We start from the raw sequence: 16409 nt of genomic DNA, 5'->3' as shown, positions 1-16409 counted from the left end.
TACAGTAACTGCGGGGGAAATAATTGGATAATTGGAAACACACAAACCTAATCGATAAAGTGGACAAACCCCAGCAATTTTTTGTTGTTATTGGTTTACTCAAATGCAAAATGATAAATATATAATTTTAATTGATCTATTTTCTTTATCCTACCGCCATGTTTTACCCATGTTTCACCGATCAATTTGTCAAAACAACTGATACAAACACCCGCATCACACACAACAATCAAGCGTTGTTGTTATTTCTGTTAATTCTACAAAAAGAACAACAGTGCATACATTGTTACGGATGTGAAACGACCTTTGACGCGGACATTGTGAATATAAAAACAACAATTAATGTCGGTAACTAGCTTTTCATGACTAACTACTGTTGTACACAATGAATGTCTGTCGGGGATTAATCCCTCAAGTAGACAACTGAATATCGTCGATGAATTTACTATTTATTGACGGAAGTAGTAGAAACCAGATCCAACCCTCTCATCCAAAACTTAATAAACCAAAACATCAGCCTTAAAAACCAAGCTCTAGCTCGTAAACACCCCTTACTTACCCCAATATCCCAAAGAATAACAAACTACCTAAATGAACACCAAATTAAAAATCTTAAACAAAACTGCAAACAATCAAATATCTTCACCCCTAAACTTAAAATACCCAAAATAGACACAACACTAGCTAGCCAAATAAATAAACAAACCGACCCAAACATAGCTAAAACTACCACACTAGCATACATACACAAAAATTGGCCAAATTGGTGTCACATTTACACTGACGGATCCTCAGATCCGACCTCCAAACACACGGGTTTCGGAGTCCATACCACACAACCAACTAAAACCACACAATCCTTCCGACTCCCAAATAACCAATCAGTATTCACGGCAGAACTAATGGGCATGGCCTCAGCCCTCCACAATCAAGAATCCAAAAACAACCAAAAAATCCTAATACTTACTGACTCCCTAAGTGGACTACAAGCCCTCCAAAACAAAAATACCAAAAACCGACCTAAATTAATAAATCAAATACTTAAAAGCTCCAACGAACTAACTTAGGCAGGCAAACAAATAACCTTCTTGTGGAAACCCGCCCACGTAGGAATATACGGTAATGAAAACGCCGATAAAGCAGCTAAACTATCACTCAAAATCCCAGATATAAGCTTAAACTTACCCATCTCAAAATCAGAAATTAAAAGTGTAAACAAACAAAAAATCACAAAAAAATGGCATAACCTATATCTAAACTCAAATAGCCAAATCAAAAGAGTGCTCAGCAAACCACTAACCAAACCAAAAATTCTCCATCCATCAAAAAAAATCGACAGAGTAATCACTAAACTCCAAACAGGACACACCAACCTAAATAACCACCTAAAAAAATTTAAAAAACACACTACAGGTAACTGCCCACACTGCAAACAACCAGAAACCCCAGAACACGCACTCATCCACTGCACACACTACCTAACACATCGAACCGCATTACAAACCACCCTCAATCTAAACAAGGCTCTCACTCTAGAAGCAATACTAAACCCACAAAATAAACTAGAAAACTTCAAGGCCTTAGGCGTATTCTTAATCAAAACGGAACTAATAAAACGCATCTAAAACCATAATAACCTACCAAATCAAAATCACATAAACAAACAATCATCCACCATACCCAGCTCCCTTAGTTCTCCTCCCCAACCCCATCGGCATCTATTCCAAATCTCAAAATTCCCAAATTCTATATAAGCAACCCCTAAAGCCCCCTCTTGGGTTGCACAGACCACCCTCGCCCCTTTCGGAAACACATTAAATGGCCTGGCCGGGCCCGTGTGCGAAATACGCATCAGTCGGAAAGCGCACGTTAAATCTCCAAAGTAAGTAAGTAAGTAAGTGAAACCAGATGAGCAGACAGAAAAAGCCCTTAATGCAGAAGCAAGCAGACCGGAGCCCGCCTCGATGCAGAATGAGTGAGTTGGGTTTAACGCCGCTTTTAACAGTATTCCAGTTATATCGCGGCGTGTCAGATTAATGTGGGAGGAAAGCCCGAAATGACGCAGGTCTCAGACGTTCACCACTTCGATGGAACCCACGAGCACGGGTATAGTGCTGACGAACCTAGAAACATAATCGGTTTGAACCCACAATCATAGGTTTCTGGCTTGCCAAGGGACGCAAATCTACACAGCAATTCGCGGCGCCTTAGGACGACTGGGCTACTCGTGCCCCCTGATGCAAAATGATGATAAAAAAATTTAATTGATATTTAATTTATTTGTTTTGTCCTCCGACCGTTTTACCGATGAATTTGGCAAAACAACTTATACAAAAGCAAGGCCTGAGGATCAGAAGCCTTACCTTTCATTCTATATTTAAGTGGCAGCACATATCTTTTACATCACGACGGTTGTGAACAATCGAGTTTGGACAAGGCAAACGTGTGTCTGATAGCATGATCAACTATCAACCTCAACTGATGAGTCATAGAACCTGTCCCCCTGATCCTCTTTAGTTAGTTCTGTCGACAAACACGTGAGCATATATTCCCAGGCGTCGCCACATGGCTGGAGTGATGACGAGTGTTCATGGTATTCAACAATTTCAACACAATGTAGAATTAACTGCATTAAATAGATATTTCATCTACTGCTGGTTCATGGAGAAACAAGTTCAAACGGTATATGGGAAGTGAGAGAGTAAATATGGTTTTACGTCGCTTTTAGCAATATTCCAACAATATCATGGCGGTGGACACCAGAAATCGGCTTCACACATTGTACCGATGTCGGGAATCGAACCCGGGTCTTCGGCGTGACGAGCGAACGCTTTAACCACTAGGCTACCCGACCGCCCCTATATGGGAAGTAGTTACATTCGTCACCTAAAGGATCTGTCATATACCACGCATTTCCATATTCACGTCCATCTTACGCTACATAATAGCATTGACGTTTGGACCTCATGCAAACACTTTGGTGTTGAGCAATTTAAATGTTAATTGGAATTATTTCATTACTGAAATTCGAGGAGAGATACAATTATAAAAATTGCTTGTAGTGATAACCTTAATAACATTTTAACCTGGTCTCAAACAAGAAATAGACAAAATGAAAATATCAGAGATACTCTCACCAAAGGTGATAATGAAAGATGGAGCAGAGAATTGTGGAAGACCGAAATAATGTAAATGACAATAAGCTTAAAACTTCCAGGCAATATAAGACGAAAATGTTGTTGAATCGTATGTTTTAATTAAAAAATATAGAGACCACCGTTGAATTTTAGCTGTGTTTTGATGTGGATCTTACCCCTTGTCCTAGAAGCTGGACGTGGACGAAATCTTCTAGATAGAATTTGCGCACAATGTTTTAAACAGTTTAATAACGGAATCATTGAAGATGAATTACAGTTTTTAATATCATTTCCTATTGATGAAGATTTAAGGCACGCACTTTTTAAATATTATATGCTATTAATTCCTACCTTTACAAATCTGACTCGGAACAAAATTATTGTTATTTTATTTAATTTAGAAAATGTACAAGTCTTATAAGCAAGCACACTTCATAAAATATATGAACGAAAACAACCATGTACTCAGCTTGTACTCTTTGTTATTTTCCACCTTTCGTTATCTTATTAATTTTGTTGTCCTTACATGTACAAATATATATATGCTCTCTGCCTCATGGCATTCATTCACCTGATGAAGGCGTAAGCATATACTACGAAACGTTGTGTTCCTCATAATAAAGAAGTTGACATCCACATATTCTCTTCCTTAAGTTTTAAGAGTGAGTGAGTATGGTTGTACGCCGCTTTTAGCAATATTCCAGCAATATCACGACTGGGGACACCAGAAATGGGCTTCACACATTGTACTCATGTCGGTGAATTGAACGCGGGTCTTCGGCGTGACGAGCGAACGCTTTCACCACTAGGCTACCCGACCGCCCCTTAAGTGTTAAGAAGTCACAGCTAGTAACAAGATCCGTGAAGGTCCCCGTAGAGGGCATCATTGTGAAATGTATACTCGGAAATCAATACAAGATCAATTATTTCAACACCAGGTAGGATCGATATTTGTGTTAGCATGCATCCATTTCCTAGACAGAATTATTCATGGTAAATAAACCGTTTAGGTGAGGTAACCTCCATTGCTGTTTTATGGAAACCACAAGTAAGGTACCTGGACGTACATTATTGACGTAATGATTCGTCGGTCCGCAAACCCGCCTGGTATGTTCTATTGACAGTTTTAATCTTGGACGCGACGTTAAACCCCATTTCACCTCACCTCTAGTGACAGTTAAGTGAGTGCTGTACTCTGAAATATAATATGTCTGTTTCTAAAAGTGTCTCCTTCATATATAACTTGGGCATTGATGATACCACCTTAAACAACATCCAAAGACTCAGGTGACACGAAGGTCCAGATCTTAAGGTCAGCTGTAGTGGGAAAATTAATGCGATTTTGTTGCGAGTATCATTTTGGCATCAAGTCAAATTCCAAGAGAAAATTAACATTCGTAGAAAGTATTTAAATTTCCGTGTGAAAGTTCCGAAATCACGCTCCGAAATTGGCTTCTGAAGAAAACCTATTTTGGGGCGTGTCCTAAAGCTCTCGGCGCACCGGCGATCAGTGCGTGACAAATGGACTTGGTTGACGCGTCGATCAACCATATTATCTTGTCATAATGTGCAGCTGTATGGATACGTGGGGAGGCGGTCACTCGCAACGCAAAAAATGTGGCAATTTCTGTTAATCCTACAAATATAACAACATTTCATATATTGTTAACGGTGTGAAAAGACCTTTGATGCTGACCTAGTGAATAATTCAAATAACAATTAATGTCGGTAACTGGCTTTTTTTGTGACTAGCATCCTGTTTGGAACTATAAACCGATTCCACATGATGAATGCCTGTCATGGATTAATCATTAAGTAGATGAATGAAGGTATCGTGTATGAATTTACTAATTATTGTCATTAGTTGCAGACACGGAAATCAAACAGAAGAGCAGACAGAAAAGCCCCTTAATGCAATTTAAAAATCCGACCTCGGTCGTTGAAATTGCACAGCGCGTCGAAAACTGTTTTAATCCCGGTGGCAGATTTTTGCGCTCGGGGACGATTTCGCCTGCCATTTTTTATAGTCTGTTATCGTTTTTTCTCCTTTACAAATTTAATTTTGGTTAAGAATTGTGATTCAGTATTCCCTAATGTTTAAAATCTCAAAAGTCTTTTTGTTGAGTTTACTTGCCCCTTTAAGGGTGGTTTATGATTAATGTGATAGCTGAAATAACTGACATCATCTTAATCCGGATAGCGTCAGGGCATTATGTCGGAAAACGACGACATGCACTGCTTTTAACGTTTTCCGTCGTGTTCGTCGTCATCTGATAATGGATACATTAAGCAGTAATGTCCACGAAGTATTGTTCAGTGTTTGGGTCTTTTGGCACGCAAACACATAGCATTCCCATTTCCTTTTTTATTGCATGTTAGTGCTTCCCTTTGGAAGATCTGTATGTCGTGCGGACACATTGATATTGATATTAATATTCTACGTCATGCTACTAAGCAACGGTGCCATCTTTGGCATGTAAATACTAAACTCTACGTAACAAACATGCAAGGATGTTTTTTTTTATATCTCGAATTGAAATTAATCCAAACAAATGTCAAGCTTAGATATATAATACAATTTTCATCAACACTGAGAGAAGATTATGCTAACCAAATATTTATTAATTTAGACTGTGGTCAGTGCCTATCTGTCCTCGGCATTATCCAGCAATTGTCTTCATTAATCGATTAATGATATTTATACAATTGACAACACTGATCTCTTTATAATGTGAACATGAATACCCGAGCCAGACACGACATGATGGAGCGAGCCAACGAACTATCTCACACACAAACGATTGAGGTGAACATCATCACTCTTGTAACCGATTCAAATTCAGGCGCAGATTCAGGCGCAGATTCAGACGCAGACTCAGACTCAGATTCAGACTCAGATTCAGATTCAGATTCATATTCAGACTCAGACTCAGATTCAGACGCAGATTCAGATTCAGATTCAGATTCAGACTCAGGTTCAGATTCAGACTCAGGTTCAGGTTCAGGTTCAGGTTCAGATTCAGATTCAGTCTCAGGTTCAGGTTCAGGTTCAGGTTCAGATTCAGACTCAGATTCAGATTCAGACTCAGACAGACTCAGATTCAGACGCAGACTCAGACTCAGACTCAGATTCAGATTCAGATTCCGACTCAGATTCAGATTCAGACTTAGGTTCAGATTCAGACTCAGACTCAGACTCAGACTCAGATTCAGACGCAAAGTTTTTTCCCCATCTACTGGTTTCTACCGGGACCCTTTGATTACAAGTTCTAAATGTTAATAGAGAGATAGTTATGTTTAGGTTAGGTAAGAGCTATTTCTCAAAAGAGAGCGCAAGTTTGATATACTTACATAGATTGCCTTTAGACCTAGATATGATATTGCATCGGCATTCTTGAAGAAACTGGTTCTTTAAAGTATATTGGACACGGTTTGTGTCGTAACTATCTTGTAATGCTAAGCCACTTGGTTGTAACTGAATAAAGATTATTAATCACGCTACATAAAGCACAACAGTTTACTGTATTAGTTATACATACTAAACACTTATGATTATGTCCATTACTTTTTTAATCATGATAAACATAATTATAAACGAAGCGTGAGACCTTCTCATAACCAGTTGCTGTTTTATGCCTGAAGTTTATCCTTCTCTTTTATACCCTAAAACAAAATGTCATACTTCCAAATTCGCCATAAATCATAAAGTTTGAGGTACTGCTCCTGAGCCTTGTTGCCATTTGAAAATAAATTAGTGCAGTAAAATACGTTTATAACGAACACGCTTATAACGAACTGACGGATATTACGAACTTAATTTTTTGTCCCCGTCATTTGCTGTATAGATTTGTATGCGTGCTTATAACGAACTGCGGTTATAACGAATTTTAATTAGTGGTCCATTTGAGTTCGTTATAACCGTAGTTTACTGTTGTTTCGAAATTTTCATTTCCCTTATTTCGAAACCATATAGGAGAATTGGTGTTACCAATACATCGAAGGCTGAAAACAAACCGTCGAGTGGAAGAGTTATATTTCTTGCTTGTTTGAGTAAGGAAAACATCGCGTTTTAACCATTTTCTGACAAACCTTTGATTGCACTTAGTAGACGCCGGTTTCTATAAAGCTTTGATTTCCAGGTAATTGTGATCGCTTACAACTTCTAGTTCATTTTCTCCACATATAAATGTCAACGTAACTATATTAGTCTTTGTATTAGTTGCTGCAGCAATCAATACCGGATCAATATCACGACCGGATGAACTGCTTAAGGTAACATCTACCATATGTCATCTTATTTTGGTGAAGGTGAAATGGGGTTTAACGTCGCGTCCAAGATATTTGCACTTACATAGCGACGTGCATGCACGTGTATGTGTGTGTGTGTGTGGCTGCTTGTACTAGTCCGGACTGATGCCGAGTTATAGTGCTAGCTCACTGAGATACCGTGCCGCAGTTTAACATGAATATCCCACTGAATACCCCCACTCAGACCAGTCCTTGTTTTAGTCCCTTAATGCCGAGCGCCAGACAGGGTAATAACAAGTACCATATTTTAACGTCTTTTGTTATGACGTGGCCGGGGATCGAACCCCGGACCTCCCCTCTCCGGGCGGACGCTATACCATTAGACCACGGAGGCGGTCCATCTTATTTTGGTATGATGTGGGCTGGGATCGAACCGTCTACCTTCCTCTCTCCGGTCATTCGTTTTTGTGTTTTTGTTGTTTTTCTTAATTATATTTTCACCCGGGGTGTTCTAGGGTGAAGTTTCGGTGGAAAATCTAGACTGGTTATTCTCTTGCATTGACAATTTACATTTACTCGAACTGGGTCGATGTTTCTGTAGGTGGATTTAAATCATCAGCTCAGTAGGTTGTATCAAATGATTGGGAGGAGACTTTAAAATGCCCCCAATGTGTTTTTAAACGAATATATACACAAAGAAAAAAGTTAAGCACACCCTTATATATATTTCATTATTGTTTGGTCCCAATATTTGTAACAGTCATGAAAGATATAATTACGGGAAGAATTATGTTTTCTCGAGATGATGTAATCAGTCATGCGTGACGAAAGCTCACGTGCCATGCATGGTATGCCCGTGCAGCATGCTATCCTCGAGTATCTCTAAAAGCAGAATATCCAAACGTTAAAGTTGCTTTCTTAAGCTCGGTTTTAAACAGCTCTTCCATGACATTGTGTGACCATGGCACGAAGGCGATCATCAAGATGAAGATGGCAAATTATCGGCGTGCATAACGCAGAAATGTCTTGTAATGTCATTTGTCGGAATTTGGGGTATCATCACACTGTCGTGAGCCATTTAGCCGAGAAACATGCTCAGACCGGTGATGTACCGGACCGTCACAGATCCGGAAGACCTTAAGTATCAAAAACAGTACCTGCGTTACCATGATGTTTATGTCAGTAAATTTCAATCACAACTCACCAAAATCTTCTTTATTTGTTGTCAAATGTTTGTTCTTTCCGATGACATTGATATCGCCTAGCTCCTGTGGTCAGTCATCCCATGCCATGATTTTTGCTATGTCATGGTTCAGAAATAGGGATGTGCTTAAGATTTTTCTTTGTACATATTTTTTAACGTTTTTCGTTATTTATAAGCAGCATACTCCCTGCACTTGAACGCAGCAGACGTAATTCAAAATTAACGTACGGCTTTTATTCGTTTCAACAAAATCAATAATGGTACTCTTATGTTACTGGATTTTCTGCTTCATCGATCACTTGATTGACTGGGTTGTTTACAGGCTGACGTTGCATGGTAGGAGTACTGCTGTGCTGTGTCAGGAAATGAATACTCACTTTTTATGTAAATTGTATAAATGGCGGGTTCTAACGGAAGGACAGGATATGCTGACCCTTTTCGAGAACACCTAATGTCATCTCTGACACATGAGATAATATCGGGTACGATCATACGTAGGAAGTGTGCGTATATTTCTATTGTGGGATATTGTTGCCCAATTAAGTCGTGACGCACCATCGTCTTTTCTTACCTTTTTTAATGCAAATTGTTTGAATGGCGGTTGCTAACGGTAGGACAGTTCATGCTTGCCCTTTCCGCTAACACCTGGTGTCATCACTGCTTTTCAGTGGTCCATTCATATAATTTCCACAGCTATTTGCCCCTTACGCCAAGTGTAATTTGTATCTGTTTCGGCAGAAAATATATTCTCTTGCATCAACAATTTAAATTCAAATGACGATACTTATCTAAATCGATTAAAATCGATCAAAGCTAAGCAGGATGTATTATACGTGACACAGTGCATTCGCACCTTTGTACAAAGCTCGGTGTGTGGTAGAATATCTAACGAGATACGGAACAACGTTTTTTAAATTTCCCAAGGGAGCAATGTCATTCATCCACTCACCAGAAAACTCTGCCAAACAGTAGAGTCGATTGTACTATCCAGGCTATATCATGAATATGAATCACTGTCAGACAGTGATGATAACAGGTGTTCGCGAAGAGGTGGGCGTTTCCCGTCCCACGGGTGGCACCCGTCACAAACACATGCAAACAGTACACGAGTGCCATTTTATATCCATACGCTAATCCTGGCATCAAAAGCAATCTTAATCTGAACTTTCTGGATCATGCATGTCTTTGCAATGATTCGGTGGTGGCATATTGTGCGTATCGCGTCTATTCTAAGTAAAAATATAATTAAGTTCGATTTGAAAAGTATTGTGTTGACGTGGTGTGTCAGCGTGGCAAAAGGTCAAACTAGAGATACGTCACAGAAGTTTACCTTAATGAAACCAACGAACAATGGTATGGTCAGAAAGGATTATGATCGGGGGAGAATCTGGACTCGAACGTACGTACGTATGTATGTATGTATGAGAGAGAGAGAGAGAGAGAGAGAGAGAGAGAGAGAGAGAGAGAGAGTGTGTGTGTGTGTGTGTGTGTGTGTGTGTGTGTGTGTGTGTGTGTGTGTGTGTGTGTGTGTGTGTGTGTGTGTGTGTGTGTGTGCCGGGACCTCAACACCACAATCCACTCAATCCACTGGCTTCCACTCATCTCTATTAGTCTGCTTGCTGACTCTGTGTTCATTAGACTATTCACTGGCTTCTAATTCACTGGCTTCCAATCATCCCAATCAGTTTCCGTGGTTGTTTACCCTGTCCCATCAGTCATTCACTGGCTTCCAATCATCTTAATCAGCTCTCTGTGTCCATCAATCAATTTACTGTATAAACATTGATGTTAATAAGTATATATACCTATGTTGTTCAGCACTAATCTAAACAAGGCTCTCACTCTAGAAGCAATACTAAACCCACAAAATAAACTAGAAAACTTCAAGGCCTTAGGCGTATTCTTAATAAAAACGGAACTAATAAAACGCATCTAAAACCATAATAACCTACCAAATCAAAATCACAAAAACAAACAATCATCCACCATACCCAGCTCCCTTAGTTCTCCTCCCCAACCCCATCGGCATCTATTCCAAATCTCAAAATTCCCAAATTCTATATAAGCAACCCCTAAAGCCCCCTCTTAGGGTTGCACAGGCCACCTTCGCCCCTTTCGGAAACACATTAAATGGCCTGACCGGGCCCGTGTGCGAAATACGCATCAGTCGGAAAGCGCACGTTAAATCTCCAAAGTAAGTAAGTAAGTAAGTAAGCACTAATGCAGTTTCGCGCATTACCGTAGTTCTTCTAATACAAGTGTTATTTAGCTACTTTATGCAGAGCTCGCATACGAGCATTGTGCATTCAACTATTAACATCAAGTTACAGGTATTTCATTTCCTATCAAGAACAAAGCTGACTGACTATTAACTAAGTCTAGCATTACTGCTAGCAATGAATCTACACATATTGACGACATGACATATTTTACTTTACGACGTTGTTGATACTTGAACCAGATTTCTTATTTATCAAACGGTTATCAAGATGTTGATCAGGAATAATTAATTTCATATTTTGTTGATCGAAATTACTACAACTTACATAAGTGATTACAACCTTCATAAGTGACACCTATAGTGGCATAGTGCGCATTGAAAACATTCCTAATCGTTATTGAAGATTCAAAATACATTAAACAATAACTTAACAATGAACCAACGCATGTGGTTGAAAATATACAACATTCAAGAAATCTAAGACAATAATCATGAAATACATTCAACATATTTGAAAACAACAATTAAAACAATCTGAGACAATAATCATAATACACATTCAACATGAGTGAACACAACCATTGAAACAACGCATGAAAATGTCTTACCTTAAAATAGAATGGAAGAATTGAGAATAAATGATGACATCAGAGCTGCTAGCGTTCCAAGATTTATCAAGGTGCAGTGTGATTTGGTAGTCTTACTTACTTACTTTAGAGATTTAACGTGCGCTTTCCGACTGATGCGTATTTCGCACACGGGCCCGGCCAGGCAATTTAATGTGTTTCCGAAAGGGCGAAAGTGGTCGGTGCAATCCAAAGGGGGGGGGGGGGGGGGGGGGGGGGTTAGGGTTAGGGGTTGCTTAAAGTTTGACTTGGTAGTCAAACTGCACCTACTTATAGGGATGCATAGCAAACTCTGATTGGTTTAGTTTGAAAACATTATTTTAATTTATTGTCACCATTACTTCCTCTGTTATTTCATGTGTTGTTCCGGGTTGATACAATATTCTCATAGATTACCTGACTAATGTCTACCTATAGTGGATAAAGGTAATAAAAAAACCAAAGGCTGGCGTTTAGTTGAGCCGTCGGCATTTTAGGATGACCGCCTTATGTGCTGAACTCCAAGACTTCTAATAAACGACGGAGAAGCAAGAAGCCATGGTGGTCCGATTCACTGACGACTTTTTGGAACGAGATGTGTGAAGCCGAAAAGAAATGGTGTAAATGCAGGATTAAGTCGGATAAACAGTTTCTGAAACACTGCTTTGTGACTTTACGTAAGAAGTTTGATAAAAGTGTACAACAGGCTAAACGTGCATATGTGAAAGAGACCGTGAACAGTCTAGATGAATTATGTACGGCTCGTGATAGTGAGTTCTGGAGACAGATAGGACGTGTAGGTGTAGGGTCGGAGAGGCACAAGACAATACCGATGGCAGTAGTTATGGAGGATGGGAATGTGGGTGTGGGCAAGGACATAGTGTTGGAAAGGTGGAAAAATGTCTTTAGCGGTTTACTAAATGGAGACAGTGACACGAAGTTAGCTTCTAGGAGAGACGGTGAGAGCGCCAATGACCATGTTCTTTTCAACGACAGCATAAGTCTATTTGAAGTAAAGACTGCTATCCATAAGGCTAATACAGGAAAAGCAACGGGTATTGACGAAATCCCCGTCGAGGTGCTGAAGTCTGATGCTATCGCTAAAACGCTCCACTATATTTTTAATAATTGTTTTAATACAGGAAAGATTCCTCAAATATGGTCGAAAGGCATAATTAGTCCTATTCCAAAGTGCTCAACCCTGGACCCTAGAGATCCCCTCTCATACAGGGGTATCACCCTGACTACGTCCATTTATAAACTGTATTGTAGTATCCTTAACAGAAGACTACAACTGTGGGCAGAAGCTAACGATGTACTCCATGATTCACAGAACGGATTCAGACAAAAAAAGATCTACTATCGATCACGTCCAAACGCTAACAGCAATTATAGAAAACAGAAAAGTAAAAAAGAAATCTACATTTGTTGCATTCATAGATTTTAAGAAGGCTTACGACTGTGTTAATAGAAACATTTTATGGGATAAACTTTCTCACCATGATATTGGAGGCAAAATGTTGCCTGCCTTGCAATCATTATACAAGGGTGTTAAATGCAGTGTTCGAGTGAATGGTTTCTTTACTTCCTGGTTCACGGTAAACCGTGGCTTAAAACAGGGGTGTTTGTTATCTCCCTTGCTTTTTAACTTGTTCATAAATGATTTATTATATACTCTCAACAGTCTTAATATTGGTGTAACTGTAGACAATTTTAATATTGCAGCATTAGCATATGCAGATGATTTAGCATTGCTAGCTGAGAATGAAGCTGATCTCAGTCTACTGTTAGATGTTTTACATTCTTGGTGTTGCACAAATAAGATCGAGATCAATAAGGAAAAGTCTAAAATTGTCCATTTTAGAAATCCGTCTGTCATACAGACGAAGCATGTTTTTAATGTCGGAAATATGATTTTAGACATTGCTGCTAAGTATAATTATCTTGGCCTACTGTTCACAGACCACTTAGATTTTACTGCAATGGCACGTGCAGCAGCGAAGTCTGCTAATAGGGCTTTGGGTCTGTTGATATCCAAAGTTAAGACAATAGGCGGTATGCATTTCCAAACCTATTCCAAATTGTACGATAGTATGGTGTGGTCTGTTCTTGACTACGGGGCGGCTATCTGGGGTAATTATGATGTGTCAGCAATAAATGCTGTACACCATAGAGCCATTAGATTTTATTTGGGACTCGGCAAATACGCCCCTAACGTCGCTGTAAATGGGGACATGGGATGGATACCGCCTGTTGTCAGACAGAGGAAAAGTGTAGCAAGACAATGGTGTCGCCTTAAGAATATGTCTAGTAGGTTAAACAAACATGTGTTTAACTGGGCTGATAGATACGCTATAAATGGTTGTAGAAATTGGAATGGTAGGGTAAGAAAGAAGTTTAATAATATGGATTTAGGACATCTATTAAACGCTACAGGTTTTTTTGATAAATTTTCTGTTTGTACACAGGTGGAACAATGGTGTAAAAATGAATATGTTACCCGTTGGAGCGATATGTTAGGAAAGGAAGAGGGGCGAAATGGGCTTAATAAATTGAGAATATATCGATGTTACAAACAAGTATATGGGACAGAATACTATGTTTCAAATAAGATGCCCAGAAACTATAGATCGGCACTAGCCAAGTTTAGATGTGGTGTGGCTCCTATTCGAGTGGAAACCGGTCGATACGAAGGTGTACCTGTCAATAATAGAAGATGTTTTCACTGTAATGACAGCGTAGAAGACGAGGTCCATGTTTTGTTTCACTGCGCATTATATGATGATATCAGGGCAACTCTTTGTAATGAATGTATTGCTAAATCTTATAATGTTTTAGATATGCCTGATGTCGACAAACTTTGTTTTATTTTCAGTGACTCCAGCGTGTGTTTTATACTTGCCGAAGGTTGCTTTTTAATTCTTAATCGTAGAAAACATCTTTTATATGGATAACTTTTTACTATATCATCTTTATATCATTTATGTATAAATTCTGTGATAATTCGTCTCTCATAATTCTATTGAATGGTTCTGTACATTTTATCTATGTCAAGTTGTATAAAGCTGTTTTATGTATGTACAGGAGTGAGACGTTAATAAACTATTGTCTGTCCGTCTGTCTGTCAAGGGGATTACCGTTATTGGTCAGCGTGTCAATCTAGAATTGACACGCAGCCGGTGACTGTAATGCGAACGGACATCTATCGTCTAATTTATGTCTCGCGGCATGTAAGTGAATTACTGCCATTTATGTGAGATTTGACTGTAAAGATACGTGAGTTAATTTTATAAATTTTGATTATTATTTTTATATTTTGATATGAACTATTAAGCAAGTTTGCGCACTATAACAATAGCATTAAAGAAACGTACGGAATTCTGTGTGGAACAAAAGGTTAGGAATGTGCAGAATTTGTCAATATCATGAAAGGCAATATTCAAGCAGTAATAAATATTTTAAAAGAACGCTGGTAGCTGAAATAATACCGATGTTAATTACATGTTAATAAATATAAAAATAAAGTATTATTAAAAATGAAATATTATCTCATCTTTTCATGTTAACTCAGTCACATATTTTAAAAGAACAGGTTCAAGGATAAAATGACAAAAACACGTTTTAGCTTTGCGTATTTAAAGCTGTCTGCATTATTCCTACTATATGACGGAGCCTGTAAATAACCCAGGCTTGTGTCATCCGAGTATAACCACCCGATCCAGTTCAGTGACCTTTTACGAAAAGCATAAGACGCCACGAGTGCTAGGACGGGTGTGATTATCACCTCAAGTTGGACTAATCTGTTTCATCGTGTATCAGATATAGAGTGAAGCCTTACCTTGTCCGCAGCCGATACCAGTAATGAATATCAAGGCGCTAGTCTGAAATAATCGGCAGCACTCATCAATAACAGTGAGGTAAATGTTTACCTGAGCTCTTTTTCCCCAGGACTGTGTGTTGCCTGGTTGTCCCGCACACCGACATAACCATACAGACACACGTGGTTCGCAACACACTCTCTCTGTCACTTTTGCATCACCGATCGCACAACTTCGATTGCATCCGGAACAGCGGAAACAATGGTAGCGTATCGGAGACAAGCGTCGCCATGAGAACGGTGTGCGCAGAGTGCGGAATTAATTTTACATTCATTAAATATAAATCTCAGGTAGTGGAACGAGGTAGGGGAATACGCGACTTGTGTAACGACAGGGTCGATGCCAGAAATTTAAGGGGGGGGGGGGGGGGGGGGGGTTATAAGACAGGATGATGATTCTATTGATTTGTCAACACGTTATGTAAATGGCGAGAACGCAAATCACGTGGTCTAAGGTAAAGTTCATGTCGAAAAAACATCAGATGAATCGGTACGTGACTTGGCAACATGAATATAACTATACCGTATTAAGTAAAATTTTAGTTTACTTTCTGGCTTATTTCTGATTATCGTGTACTGTTTCATAAAGATACAATGTGTTTTATGTTATCTCCGATTTGTGGAAGAGTTCCTTTATAGGGTGATTAATGACGAACGGGCCGGAGGTCGAAATGCTTGACATGCCGGTGCGTGGTTTTGGCTCCACCATTGCTCATGCTGTCAATCACTCTTTTGGCTGGCTTGCACATGATTCTGTACTTATGAAGGTGTCAATCACTGGATTGTCTGGTCCAGACTCGATTATTTACAGACTGCCGTCATACAGCTGGGGTATTGCTACAATTTGTTCAAATCAATTTTATTTTAAGTTGGGGCGGTCGGGTAGCCTAGTAGTTAAAGCGTTCGCTCGTCACGCCGAAGACCCGGGTTCGATTCCCGATATGGGTACAATGTGTGTAGCCCATTTCTGGTGTCCCCCGCCGTGATATTGCTGGAATATTGCTAAAAGCTGCATAAAACCATACTCACTCACTTATTTTAAGTTATTTATGTTTAAATATCAACTATCAGTATATGGTTATGTATTGTAGTGTCTTAGGTGAGCTTATGACATTGT

The 16409-nt window shown here is 39.2% G+C and overlaps 1 protein-coding gene across 2 annotated transcripts in view; it reads right to left on the bottom strand.

Moving 5' to 3' along the window:
• LOC139443049 (protein dispatched homolog 1-like) overlaps window positions 1-15427 on the bottom strand; it is a 51041-nt gene extending 35614 nt beyond the window's left edge. The window contains exon 1 of one of the 2 annotated variants that reach the window (XM_071223969.1): window positions 15345-15427. The gene's annotated coding sequence lies outside the window, so the exon portion shown is untranslated. Of the gene's footprint in view, window positions 1-15253; window positions 15311-15344 lie in introns of those variants that run through there. The other variant, XM_071223970.1, reaches the window with a different exon arrangement.
• Window positions 15428-16409: the final 982 nt, after the last annotated feature.

Source organism: Haliotis cracherodii, unplaced genomic scaffold (assembly GCF_022045235.1).
Source record: "Haliotis cracherodii isolate W230 unplaced genomic scaffold, xgHalCrac1.p SCAF_5, whole genome shotgun sequence".
In the NCBI taxonomy this organism is placed as follows: domain Eukaryota; kingdom Metazoa; phylum Mollusca; class Gastropoda; order Lepetellida; family Haliotidae; genus Haliotis; species Haliotis cracherodii.
This window is presented reverse-complemented; position numbering and strand designations above follow the sequence as displayed.